Consider the following 13318-nt stretch of genomic DNA (forward strand, 5'->3'; position numbering starts at 1 on the left):
GGTCCCGGCCCCGGCCCCGGCCCCGGCGCTGCCCGCTCCGCTCCGCGTCTGAGATCCCTCCTGGCCGCGGCGATCCGCGCCGTGCCCTCGAGTGCCTCATTCAGGGGGCGCTTATGCTCCACGCACAAGTGAGCGGTTGCACCATAAAGCAATCCGGGGGAAAAAGCAGAACTGGGAACCAGGCAGTCGCTTTATAGCTAGTTTCTACCCAGCCTGAACTTGCTGTGGAGCGAGCTCTTCTCCCCCCGGGGCCCAGGCGCAGGGGCGCTCGCAGCCGCCGGTGTCCCACAGCCCGGGCGGGCAGTCCTGCAGCTGTTAGGGTGCAAGTCCCACCAGCTGTGGGACTCGGGTGCAGGAGTCTTCGCCCTGCCAGCGCAGGCGGTGCGGCGTGCGGCGTGGCGGGAGGTGCGATGGTGCTCGGACCTCTAGAACAGCGGCTCTCTCTCGGAGCAGGACCCACTGGTAAGCACCGCTGGCCGGTCCCAACCTCGCTGGCCAGTGCACCCTGACGGGAAGGTTGGGAGCAGCTGTGCAGCTCGGCGGATGAGGGCAACCTAGACCGGCAGCGTCGACATCCCGCCGAGTGTAGGGGCCTGGCACTGCCCTGGCTGATCTGGGAGCAGGCCTGCACCAGCACCCCGGGGTCCCTCGAAGCCTGTCCACCTCGCATGGGGCACGGGTCATTACAAGCCCAACCTGTACAAGAGATGGAGCTCTAAAAAGTCCAGCTGGACCTGCAGGTGCACATTATCTCTGAAAATGTAAGCTGCAAAAGAGAAAAAAGGGAAGTTTCCCAACTACTGAGTTTTACACCTATGTACACGTGCACACACACACGCTCTGCTCTTCAGGACCTGCGCGGTGAGGCGACCACGCAATTGGGTCCAATGCCGTTCTTCTCACACTATAGCTCTTCTTAGGAGAAAAATACCAAGGGACTTGGGCATCACTGGAGATGGCTGCTATATGCTGGATTTGAAACTGCAATGCTACATTTGTCATCTTTAATTATCTTTGCATTGCAAGGGCCTGCTCCCTCTCTCAGAGAGTATAAATACCTCCCTTTGAGATTACCGGGGGTTGCTCGTACTCAGCAGGGTCGAGAAGAGGGCCCTGGCAAGCCTGCAAACATATCAGGAAGTGAAGGGAAAGGAGAGAAGTGCCTCTATATTCATCAATTAACAGTCACTTGTAACCCGACTAGCTACTTGGGATACCGCGCTGTTGTTGGAAAGCCAACGTCCGGCAGGAGCACAACGGAGGAGCCCGGCACTGTAGCGATCACTGAGAGAAAACAGAGTGAAACGAATTGCTGGAGATGCTGTGGTTGTGAACCGCTGGGGTTTGCCCCGCTGGGAATATTTGTTCAATGCAGGGCATGATTTTTTGTTTCTTACTGAACATTAATCTTGAGGGGAACTGTCCGAAGGATTCAAAATTGTAACTGAGCTGAACAGTGCAACAAATATATTTAACACTTTGCCAGGCTCTAGGACCTCAGAGGTGGGTCCCACAGTGATGGGGAAAGCCAGGAGCCTTCTCCAACTTGCCCAAGTCAATGGAATGAGAAAAAGCGGGCAGGTTTCCCAGGGTCAAACCTGTGCCTCTCGCTGGCCCCCTGCCACAGGTGGTACTTTACACCGAAGAGACGGGCTCCTTGGCTAGAAGATTGTTGAATGCTTAAAGCAGCGGTTTTCAACCTTTTTTTCATTTGTGGACCCCTAAAGAACTTCGAATGGAGGTGCCGACCCCCTTGAATTGTAAGTGTGGGTATTCACAGACTTTTGATTGATCACAGTGATCTTCCGTGGATCCATTAGACATAATCTGCAGGCCCCCAGGGGTCCACGGACCACTGCCTTAGTCAGGGACTCTCTCACTTAAAATGGATGAAAGAACCCCTGACATGAAAAAATCAGGGGTCATGGGCTAAAAGGCTGGATTGTCGAGGATAGCCGGTATGCAAAGAATCAAGATAACACAGATGGAAGGGCAGTATTAAAAATGCTGCACTTATTGGCCATGTGTGCTCCCAACAGACATCGTCACTACAGAATAATGCAATGCCGTGTGTGTGTATAAATAAATACATTTTATATGTATGTATATATACAATGTCATACATATATGAATTATATAGATATATACAAATGATACAAATATCATACATGTATATCTCAAATCATTATTATATATAAATCTTTGTACAAGATTTATATTTATTATAAAACTTGTATAAAGATTTGAGAGAGAGATATATCATATATGCAATATCATACATATCTATCCCATATATACAATATCATATATATTTTATATATATGTAAAATGATTTGCACTGTTCAGGAGACTAGAGAGTTGTCCCTGGGTGAGGAGGTGGTGATGACATAGCAATTGTTTGGCAGGAATGAGCAAAGTCTGCACCATTAGATTTAAATGATAAGGCCATGACAAAGCTTACGGAGATCACAGGGCAGCCTCTCGGGCTCATTCACTATCTTCCCAGGGTGAGCTTTTTACTGTGCGTTCTCATTCCTTTTCACCTAGCTCCTTTGCTGCATTGGATAGCTGTTTGCGGTGATGCAGACCACAAAGACTGTTGCATTTCTTAGTTGTCAAGTGCCCATAATCCAGCACTAACAATAAGTACACAAGTCAAAGAAAGCAGGGTGGGGAAGAGGGACAGATAAAGGTAAGGGATAGTCGCTGCCTCGCATATAGATACAAGGGAAGGAAGATTTTCGCCTCTCCCCGACCAAATTAAGATGAGGGCACATTGTTTAGCTGGAGCATCCTTGGAACAACTGTTGAATTTGCTATTTTCAGCTGTCCCGGGCAGGCTGGTTCTTGTCCTGCTCTTGCTCACGCTGGCCTTGACGCCAGACTTCTCTTCATTTCAGTGGGGTAAGGTGGAAACTCACAGCACAGCATGAGTTCTTACATTAGGGCCTAAGCCTTTTCCCTGCCCTACAGTCTGATCCAGCTGCCATTGCAGGCAATGGTAAGACATGGGTAGGAGCAGGATGAGGCCCGTGGATGCCAAAGTCCTGTAAAGTGTGGAATAAAGAACTGGACCTTTGGATTTCCCTTCCCCTTCACAAGTCCCCACTGGATGCAATCCAAGAAGCATGGCATCCGGTGTGCTACTGGGACTGGCTGCCCGGAGGGGGGTTGTAAAGAGGATTAGCGTTGCATTGAGTTCAGATGCCATCACAACCATATCGAGTTGTGACGCGACACAACTTTCACAACTCTAAAAATAAAATGTAACGCGTTTGCTAAAACTAGTTTCGCGAATGTTTTATTGTCATAATGAGATGCAAGATCAACAATAGAGCAGAACAAGAGTGGAACAATGGGATTAGCTTGATACTGAAACAAGGCACGACTGGAAAGATAAGTATATTTTTACAAGCTCCAGGAACCAGCTAGCAGCCCTTTTTAGGTCCTTCCTGAAGCTAATACTTAATACACCCCTCCACATTTAACACAACCATACATGAATACTCCAGATCCACCCCCACAAACCATCTCTGGCACATGCACGATTCTCTGTACGGACAAAGGCTCAGACCCAGGCATGACTGTTTAAATCTCTACGGGGCTCTCTCACTGCTCACCTACATCACTACAAATCGGAAGTACTGCCACTATGGTCAAGGCAGGGCATGTTACAGTGATTCAGTCTTTTCACAGCATCTGATGAAGTGAAATGGGGTCATGAAAGTTCATGTTATACATCCCTGATCGAGTTAGTCTATAAGGTGCAAATCTACCCCGCCTTCTGCCTGACTCCAGAATAACACGGCTAACTACCGTTCAGCGACATAAAGGCAGCATGAAGTGAGGCCCAGGATCCCAAGCAGGATTACATTTGGTGCATACAGTACTAAGCCACCCAGTCCCTTTGGCATAATGCTGGTGCTGCTCTGGGCTAGATCCTGCCACGCTTACTCAGACGGAGAGGACCCGCCTCTGCTCTACTCTGCTGGAATTGCAAGCATGGGACTATGCAGCATCTGTAAATGTTTTGTTTTTTTTTTTTTTTGGCACCGGTCCTGGAGGCACTGGAAGACCAGGTCAATGCATGGAGTGGATGGAGCACGCTCCGGTTCCACCACCCAATACCAAAAAGAATCTGCTCAATATAAACCTCCTATGGAGGACATATCAGCGGGCCAAAAGCCCCACATGAGCGGAATGCAGGGAGAGGCTGTGTTGTTAGTCCAAAGCCTAAATGTGACTAGCAGAATCAAACCCAAACCAAAAATGCCCAGGCTGTTTCATGGGCCCAACAACTGGGATTTGAGCCAACAGATCCCTCTGAAAGTCCTAGGGGGGAAGGATTTATTACTGGAAGAGATTGAGTGCAGGCCCCTTTAGGCTCACCTTTCAGGAGACTATGCTCGTGTGTGATGCGACTTATTCAGGAGGAATAACAGAGCCCAGACTCGGTATATACCCAGAATGACTAGCTACCTATTTATCTCACTCTACCCATTGCACATCCACTGATGCTCTCTACACGGAGAACTAACTCTCCGTTTCGTCTACAATGTGCAAGGCACCCAGAATCAGTAGCAAAGTTCCCATTAACCCTAATGGTACAGGATCACGCCCCAGGTAAAGCCAGGGACTGTCCATTAAAGCAGACATGTCTTTTCTGTTTGGGCCTTGTCTCCCACAAGCTGAACGCTCACTCCAGTTGGTCAGTGGGATCTGAGGATCCTTCCTACTTCTGCAAGTAGGGACACTTCCTTTGCACAGCCCAAAGCCCTGCCTAGATTAATTTTGTGATAAACGTTCCCGTGTAAATGAGCTTGGTGTTTAAAGCAAGCGCGTGCGTGTGTGTGTGGGGGGGAGGGGAGGAATGGGAAGAGGATTCAAAGGACCAATCAGCAATGATTAAACACAGAAATAATGGTTTCCGGTTCCAAAAAGCTGCCTCTCTTCTTAGTACAACTACCTCATCTGTAACTCTAACTGTATCTATTAAAAGACAATTACTCGGGGAGACCAATATGCGTAACCAGATGTTAAAACTGTGGAAACAACAATCCTGGGTACAGTAATGCCATGTGCAATTTAAATTATTACTGTCAGGACAAGATGTATATAAAAATAGTGCGTATACACATACGGGGCACAAGCATGCAGCTGTCAGTGGGGAAATCTCCTTATCCCCCAGTAATCCTGCATTGTCTGCCTGAGCCCAGGGGTCACAGACTCACCGATGTCCTTTACCCTGCTGCTTCCTCCCTGGGGCGCTTCAGTCCATGACGTTCCTGCCCAGTCCCACTGTTTTAGTCTCGAAGTATGCTGCAAGCTTTCTATGTCTGGTAAGGTGCCAGGCAAATGCTGGGGAGGCAAGGAGTGATGAGAGGGCAGGAGCAAGGGGTTGAACGTAACTCAGGTCAAACAAGAAATGGACTCGCAGTTAAAAAGGTGAGAATTTCACTGCAGAGACCTTGCTGTGGTGCCGAGGGATTGCAGCGTCTGCTGCAGCAAAGCGGGGGCTGCCTGTACCCGGACTGTTGTTCTCCCGTGCTTAGGTGTCTCCATTACTGTGATAGTCGGGTGTTACTTAACCTTTAACATATTTGTCCTTGCATCACACGTAGCAGGTCAGACACTGCTAAGGTCCCAGCCTGGCTCCCAACCACAAGTCATTTTTTGCATGTTCCCTGCTTCAGTTCTCCTGTCCCCAAGGCTCAGATGTAGACCTCAGTCCAATCACCACTCAATGGGATCTCGATGGCAACTGGTTTGGAGCTGTGGCCCTCGCGTAGCAAACAAATCCTGAAGGCTGGCCCATAGACTGAGCCCTGCATCCATGTCGGGTGTTGTTGAGGCCCGATATACAAACTTACCTACATGGGGCAATGTATAAAATCAGGGCCCAGCACGCACACAAATGCTGGTGCTACACCCCCACAAATGTCAACTTAGGCAAAGAAAAAAACAACAATGTGGGTGTTAAATATATAATGTTTATGGCAACACCGATGTTCATTACATAGATATTAACTTATTATATATCAGTATCTACCTCTATATATCTCCCTAGATACATATCCATATACATCTCCCTAGATATATCTCTATATCTCCACCCCCCCCACCCCCCATCTATCTCCTTACATATATCTCCCTATATATATAGATAGATAGGTATCTATATACCTATATCTATAGAGATATATAGGTTTAAAAAATGCAGTCTGGATATAGACACTGATACAAGAAACGGTCAGACACAAACCACAACCACATTTTCCAGGTGCGCGAAGGAGAGAGATTTTGTATTGGCTTCTTCCAGAGTTTTCTGTCCATCAGTAAAGTGAAATTAGTCCTACAAGTGAATTCTGCAGTTTGAAGTATTGCTCCCACAAACCAGGGAGCAGGTTGTTAGTCGTGTTGGGCAGAGTTCCCTGTGGATGTTGCCCTATGGAAATCATTATCGTTAGTGCAGGAATGAAATTTGGTCAAGGTTTTTATCTTCTGCTAAGTTCTTTTTTTTTTTTACTTTCAAATACTTTGAAGGCAAATGAGTCTGTAGCTGAGGTTCTTTGTTTTTCTACTGGAGACATGGTGTCTTGGGGTTAATTCAGACTCCTGGCTTTATTACCATAGAGAGACAGTTAGTCCTGTTAGCCTGCAGACAGTCAGAAGGCAGGGTAGAGATGAACCTATATAGATTAACTAAATAAGATATACAAATAAGCACATGCTTTGTGGGCTGAAGCTCACTTTGTCAAATGCTTTGTTTTCATAATCATCATGTAATTTAGGGTATTATCTTGAGCAGGAAAAGAAGCTTCTCAATTCAGAGCTGAGCACTAATTGTGCAGAAGCTGAATGTCAGAAGTTCAGAAACAGGTGCAACTGCTCTGACCGTAAATGATTTCATTGGTGTCAGGGGAGCTATCCCTAATTTACACCAAGATTAAAATAAAAGCACCCTCATGTCCCATTTCTTCCTCCTGCCCCCCTCCAAAGGATCCAGGTATTAAACCTGCTGTGCAGACCTCACCCGACTCATCTTCGCTCATCTGTTGGTGCCTGTAGTGTTACTTGCACACTGAATAATCTTAACTCACGTAATGCTTACGGAACTGACCCCCAAGCCTCTATTTCTTCCATTTGCTCTGTAATTAGAAACGCAAGTGAACCAAGAGGCTGAAGCTGAAATCCCAACACTGGTGGAGTGGAGAGGAACCACGGGAATACGCAGGCCTACCGCTGTGGAAGGCAAAGATGTTGGTGGGAGAGGACGTTATAAATAGCATCGAGGATGAGGAGTGTTAAACCATGCTGCAAAACCAAAGCTTTGTTATTCAGACCCAGTGGACCTGAAAATTGCATCTCCCTGGGGCTCGCCGCAGCCATTTGGCACAGAAAGGACCTGAGCTTCTGCCCAAGCCTAGGCAAAGCTGACGAGGTCAAACTCCAGGGGCTCCCAAGCCGGAGGATGACTGCCTGACTCTGTGGCTTATTTTGCCCTCTCCTGCACTGGCCATTGGGGCAACAAGGAAACAATCCTGCTTTGGAGGGGGCAAAGCATTACTCACGTCAGTGCTGCTTCCAGTCATGCATGTCACTGGACCAGAGCGGCTCCCTCCTGCAGAGAAGCCTTCTTGGAGAGGAAACCCAGCAAGGTGAAGCTTGCAACTTCCCTTGTGACATCCCAACACGTGGGAGAAAACTCTTGTTGGGCTGAGGATTTGGAGGGGCCGTGTCCCCAGTTCCCAAGCACACAGCGAGCGCGGCTGCTGCGCTGCGAGACGTGGTCTAGAAGGGACAGCGCTGGCAGGAACCGAGCTGCCCGCAGCCTGATGGCCAGGATTCAGTGCCATGCTTCAGGGTTCATCATCGGGGCTGGCTCCGTTGTCTACGGGCACAACAGGCCTTCTTCCTACATTTTTCTCCATCACATTTTCTCCACCTCCCGGCACCGTCTGATTCCAGCATCAGTGCCCAGGAGCAGACAATGAATCCCACTGGGTTGTCCCAGGCCACTAGCTACACCACAAACAGAATCCAGGTCTTTCTCCACGAGATCGTACTGCGCCCCCCACCCAAACATGACCTGGCTTTTAGAAATAATGCAAGAGCTCCAGCAGCACCAGACTGCCCTAGCACAGTATCAGGCCATCAGCTCCAAGCCTAGATAGCCAGGCTGCTGTCCTACATATTTTTTTGAAGTGCAGTAAGACCTACAGCTCCCGCGGTAAGAACTGGGCCCTCTGTGGTGGGTCTTGCATCCATCCCCATAACAGTTAGTCCCCGGTCCCAGAGAGCCAAATTGTGGTTGGGACTTCCTATAGCTCCTCAGGGCCCTCCCTGGACTCGGACAGTCAATGAACAAAGAGCTACATGCCCCAGGAATACATTATTCACCAGAAGGGTCCCTAATGTGAGTTCTGATGTCCTCCACCACCTCCGATTTTTAATTTACCCATCCCTTCCTCCCCGCCAGCAAGATCCAAGGCTTATTATTCATGAACACGTACCTGCACCTCCAGCAGAAAAAAATCAAGTCATTTTTTTTCTTCTGCTCAAGCCTTCAGCATGCAGACAAAAACATTTTTTATTCATCAGTGGTAACAGGCTCAAGCCATTTGACTTTAAACACAGACATGCTTCTGGGCTCTCTTCCAGGAAGTCTGTGTCACCCGGGTTTTAGATCGATATGTTTGTCTGCAAAGTCACCCTTTTGATCTGTAATTTTTCATTTTGACACAAAGAAATGCCTCTTGGTCAAACTTCAGTTAGTCCATTAAATTCGAAGCATAGTGGAAATGAGAATCACATTGCTGTAACCATGTGAAGATTTCCACAGTTTGGGGTTTATTTACTCTTGGGGTAATTGGCTTGACTATATATTTAAGATTCAGGTGCTGAAAATGCTGTTTCCTTGCTTCACCTAGATCAGTTCTGCCACCAACCCAACGCCGCTAGTTGGTGGTCTGACTGTCTCGCACCAGCCACTCTGTTTTATTAAAATAAGAAAAAAAAACCCCAACCCCATCCAGTGCTAGGCGTAATTCAACAGGAAATGTGACTGCAACTTCAGACTGAGCTAGCTCAGCAACACACCAGCCAGGACTGGTCTTTATTTATCAAGAGAGGGTGTCCTGGGTGAGAGCCTTCCTAAGTGGTCCCCCCGTAAGTCCTTATTGCTGGGAGCAGCCCTGCTGCCTTTCCGCAGAACTGGTCAAGGTGGTGCTGGTGGACATAAGATTTTGGAGGATCCGGCCTATGCACGTCCTTCTTCTTCAAGTGCCACGCTTCTTAATAGAGGCCGGCGGTGCTTAGTTTTTGGTGCCGAGGGCTGGATGAATGGAGCAGGGTTGGTCTGTGGGCCAGAAGGGGCCCTGCGTGCCACCTCCAGCTAGCTTGTGTGCCTGGATCAGGCCCGGTGTGCGCTCTGGCCCATGCCGTGGGGCTTCCCGGCAGGCCCAGAAATTCGGTAGCAAGGGAGCGGGAATCGCTGTCACCGCTTGCTCCCCCCACCCACCAAATTTTCAGCCCTGAGGGCTGGATGGCATGGCTCCATGGGCCGGGAGCCAGAGGTTGAGCACCCCTGGTATAGACAGCTGGTGGCATTTTTCTGGAGCAGGCCTGAGGCAAGAGGGTTGGAAAGAAGGCCCAAAACTTTCGGTGAGTACGTAAGCAGCTCCAAACAATATGGTCACAAGGCCCCTGCATAAAATCTTAACCAAATGTCCCTACTGTAAAACTGCCAGATTTCCAGGTACTCCCATGCTACAGACAGGGCTTTTACCTGCGAGGGTCTGCCCCCAGGATGGGCAACTGGAGGGGGATGGTCGTAAAACACTGGAAATATTGCTATAGTTTAAGCAGCGGGGGGAATCAAATCTCACCCTCTCACTCACTGTGCTTTTATCCTTCAATGGCAAGCACTTGCTGTCAACTTTTCAGTGCACACAAAATATTATACAGCATTATGACTGCTGGAACTGCTACATTTTAAATCAACTTTCCCCCTCTTTTTTCTGTTGTGTTTGTTTTTAATGCATTGCAGTGGTTCCTGACTTCAAACAACAGGGTTGCCAACCTCAAGTAGTTGAGAAATGCTGTATTGACAGAAGTCCAACATACTCCAAAGTGACTAGTCATTTTGGATACACCAATTTTTGTCTGCCTAACCAAGGCACCTTAAATCAGCGGTTCTCAACCTTTTTAAACTTGAGGCACCCCTCATGAGGCTCAAGGCTCCCTTTGGAAAGTGCCAGCTCTTAATTTTCACTCATTTTTGACAGCAAAAAATACTAGTGCAATTTTTCCGTTTGCAAAAAATTGTGGAAAGATCACAGCAGATCAGAGTATCAACGCTATGAATTCCTAGTTGGTAGCTCTGGCTTTATCTTGTGAATCATGTTTGCACACCTAACTGCTAACACCTTGAGGCATCCTGGAAAGGTTCTCAAGGCACCCCAGGGAGCCACAGCACCCTGGTTGAGAATCACTCCTTTAAAGGGACTCGACTGGTAGCGGAGAGTCAACACCAGCAGGCAGTGCTGCGGCACTTCCGGAAAATCAGAGCCTCTGAAGACAACTTAAGTTGGACACCCAAAACAGGTAACTCCTGAAAATCTCAAAGCCCTCAACTCCAGGTACTCAGAACAAAGCGTGAGTGTCTTCATGAAAACATACGACATTTTAAGCCTTGATTTAGCAGATTTACTCTATTTAAAGAGACAGTCAGCCTGCTTTAGATGGAAACTATTCCCCAGAGCTTAACTCAGTGAAGGTTTTGGAGAGTGGGAAGGAGGCTGGAAGGGTTGTGAAGCTGGAAAAGGACTGAGAAGCAGACGAACAAGTCTCTGCAGCTCTATGAGAAGACACATCGCAGCCAAGCACCAACACTGGAAAAGGAAACTGGCTAGAAACAGAAGTGAAAGCCACCAGCGCAGGGCCAGCGCGCGGATGCGAGCAGAAGGGAACAGGGCAGGAAGCCGCGCGCTCGAGGACAAGGAAACGTGCCTCAGGAGCTCTCCCAGTGTCTTTAATCTTAGCGCACCAAGAAAGACTCTCTGTAACGGTGCGCCCAGACTCTCAACCGGTGCCACATGACAACTCTCCTGACTTTAAGGAGACCCTCTATTCATGCTAGTTGAGGATCCGGGCCCTGGTTTCACTTTGTTGTGGACTTCCGTTATCATGGACACGAATGGTGCCTTTTGGGAGGTACGGACAAGGGTACCGCTGTGTGAGCGAGTGCCAGCTGCTTCCAACTTTCATCCCCAGGGAACGTTCAAGTCTTGTAAGCCGCCGCTTCCCAGCACATCGCTATACTGCGTTTCCTGGAGGCTCAGTGCTCCTGACTGAGTCCTGGGTGCAGGACTCCCGGATTAGTCGTCAGGCAACGCTCTGCTCCTCGTAAGCAGCTTAAGCATCACTTCCACTTAGATGCAATAGATTTTTTTAGTCTGAAACCTCAACTGCTCAAACCTGCCTATGAAGTGTTTAAAGCAGAGCCCCTGGGGAATCAATCCATGGATACGTCAAGACACTTTTGTTCAGAAGCTGTTTTGAGTTTTATTTTGTCCAGCACGTCACAAAGTTCTGGATTTTACTGTCCCTTCCCCACGCCCATGGCTGTTTCCACACACTGTGAGCGGCACAGAAATAAAGGCGTGTTGCCTGCCTCGCTGACAGGCTTGCAACAGCGCCTGATAAGAGCGGGCTGCAGGGCTCCCCACACGCCACCACCTGGGAGGCCCCTTGCCTTCACAGAGCACCACTGCACTGCAGCACGCCTGGAAATCCCACGCTGGAAATAAAGCGGGGAGGCAAAGACTTCCCCATCACGCAGGGTAGCCGGGCTTCTTTGCAGAGACCGATTTCCAAGGAGCAAGGTGTGTAGTGCCACGGCTCGGGCCAAGCATGGCCCCAGGGCTCCCTCCATGAAGAGTGCAAGCATTTTGCTGCCGCAAGAGGTCAACAGAAAACAGAAAGCATCCACCTGTATGCCCATCAAGCCACTTACAGCACCAGGAGCAGGAAAATGCCAGCAACAAAAGCTCTGAGGTCCGTCTTAAATCACCGTTTGGTAGGGAAGGGGGGAATCAGATTCTCCATCAAGCACTTCTAACGGTCTTGGCTCAAAATAATAATAAAAAAATTGTGTGTTACACTACAAGACCCGATCTTGTCATCTTTATTAGCACGAAGTAGCACTTGCTCAGGCATAACCCTGCTGAGTGCAACATGCGGGAGTGGCTCAGTCAGGCTGAGCAGGGCAGAACCAGATTCCCAAACAAGCCTATACTACGGGGAGAGGCTCACAAAGACCTGAAATTGGTAAAGTACTTTGAGATCTGTGGTTGCAAGATACTACTACAGATGCTATTAATTTGCTGCAGAAATGCTAAACTAGTTTGTACTTCTCAAAGAGGCTTACCATCAATGTGGTCCCGTCACAGCACCTTAAAACAGAGCGCTCCTGTGAAGGAATCCCGCTTCAGTATAACCCCTCGGGGTGGGAGAAACACAGACTGAAATGTTCTCAAGCCTCCTCTCCCGAAATGTTAAACTCCGTATAATTTAAGGGGCTCAGCTTCTTTATGCCTGTTCCTTATTAGTGCCAGGACTCGGCAGAGGGCATCACCACAGCTCTGACCGCAGGCCGGTCAACACCCGTAGCTCAAAGGAGTCAGCAGATGCCAGGGAGCGTTTGGCCAGCGGAGTCGTAATGAACAAAATACAACTGGACCTGATTTCGCACTAATCATACTATTCAATACTTACATAGGTCTTTGCATCTTCCAAGTGCCAGCCAAGCAGTCTGCTACATCCCTCCTGGAAAACATCTGTGAGTTAGCGAAAAAGGAAAATCCTGAAATTCATGAGAAAGTAAAAGAACCACTTTAAAAAAGTCATAAAAGAAGCCAAAAAGGTTTCATTGCAAAAGCCCAAACTAGGCACTTTGCTTCAAACAGGAGAGTTTTCAGCAAATCTAACACAGGTTTATGACGCATTGACAGAGCTGTACTTTCTGATAGAAAATGCTTCTGTAAATATTTTCTGACCAGTTCCGAAATGCTTCTCCAGGTTTTGGCAGCGTGGAGAATTAAATGGCCCGTTTTTATGGCTTGGTAACAATACTCTATATTTCTAAGACATCTTTTATTCAAGATCCCAGAGTGGCCTACACACAGCGACTCTCCAAGACCAGACGTACGTGAGCTAGAGGCGCGGCAGAGTTTAGCATGCTTTGCATTTACTTATAAAATGCAGGTACGGACAGATTTTCCAAGCGCCAAGCTCCTCGGAAATATCGGGCCATTAG

At 48.4% G+C, this 13318-nt stretch overlaps 1 long non-coding RNA gene across 1 annotated transcript; it reads left to right on the forward strand.

The window, feature by feature from the left end:
• Window positions 1-1730: 1730 nt before the first annotated feature.
• LOC109314995 lies at window positions 1731-9870 on the forward strand. Its single transcript, XR_002102407.1, has 2 exons — window positions 1731-1760; window positions 7159-9870. It is a non-coding gene; the product is annotated as an uncharacterized LOC109314995 (long non-coding RNA).
• The last annotated feature ends 3448 nt before the right edge of the window (window positions 9871-13318 follow it).

This window comes from Crocodylus porosus, unplaced genomic scaffold, assembly GCF_001723895.1.
Source record: "Crocodylus porosus isolate Cpor-Errol unplaced genomic scaffold, CroPor_comp1, whole genome shotgun sequence".
Classification (NCBI taxonomy): Eukaryota; Metazoa; Chordata; order Crocodylia; family Crocodylidae; genus Crocodylus; species Crocodylus porosus.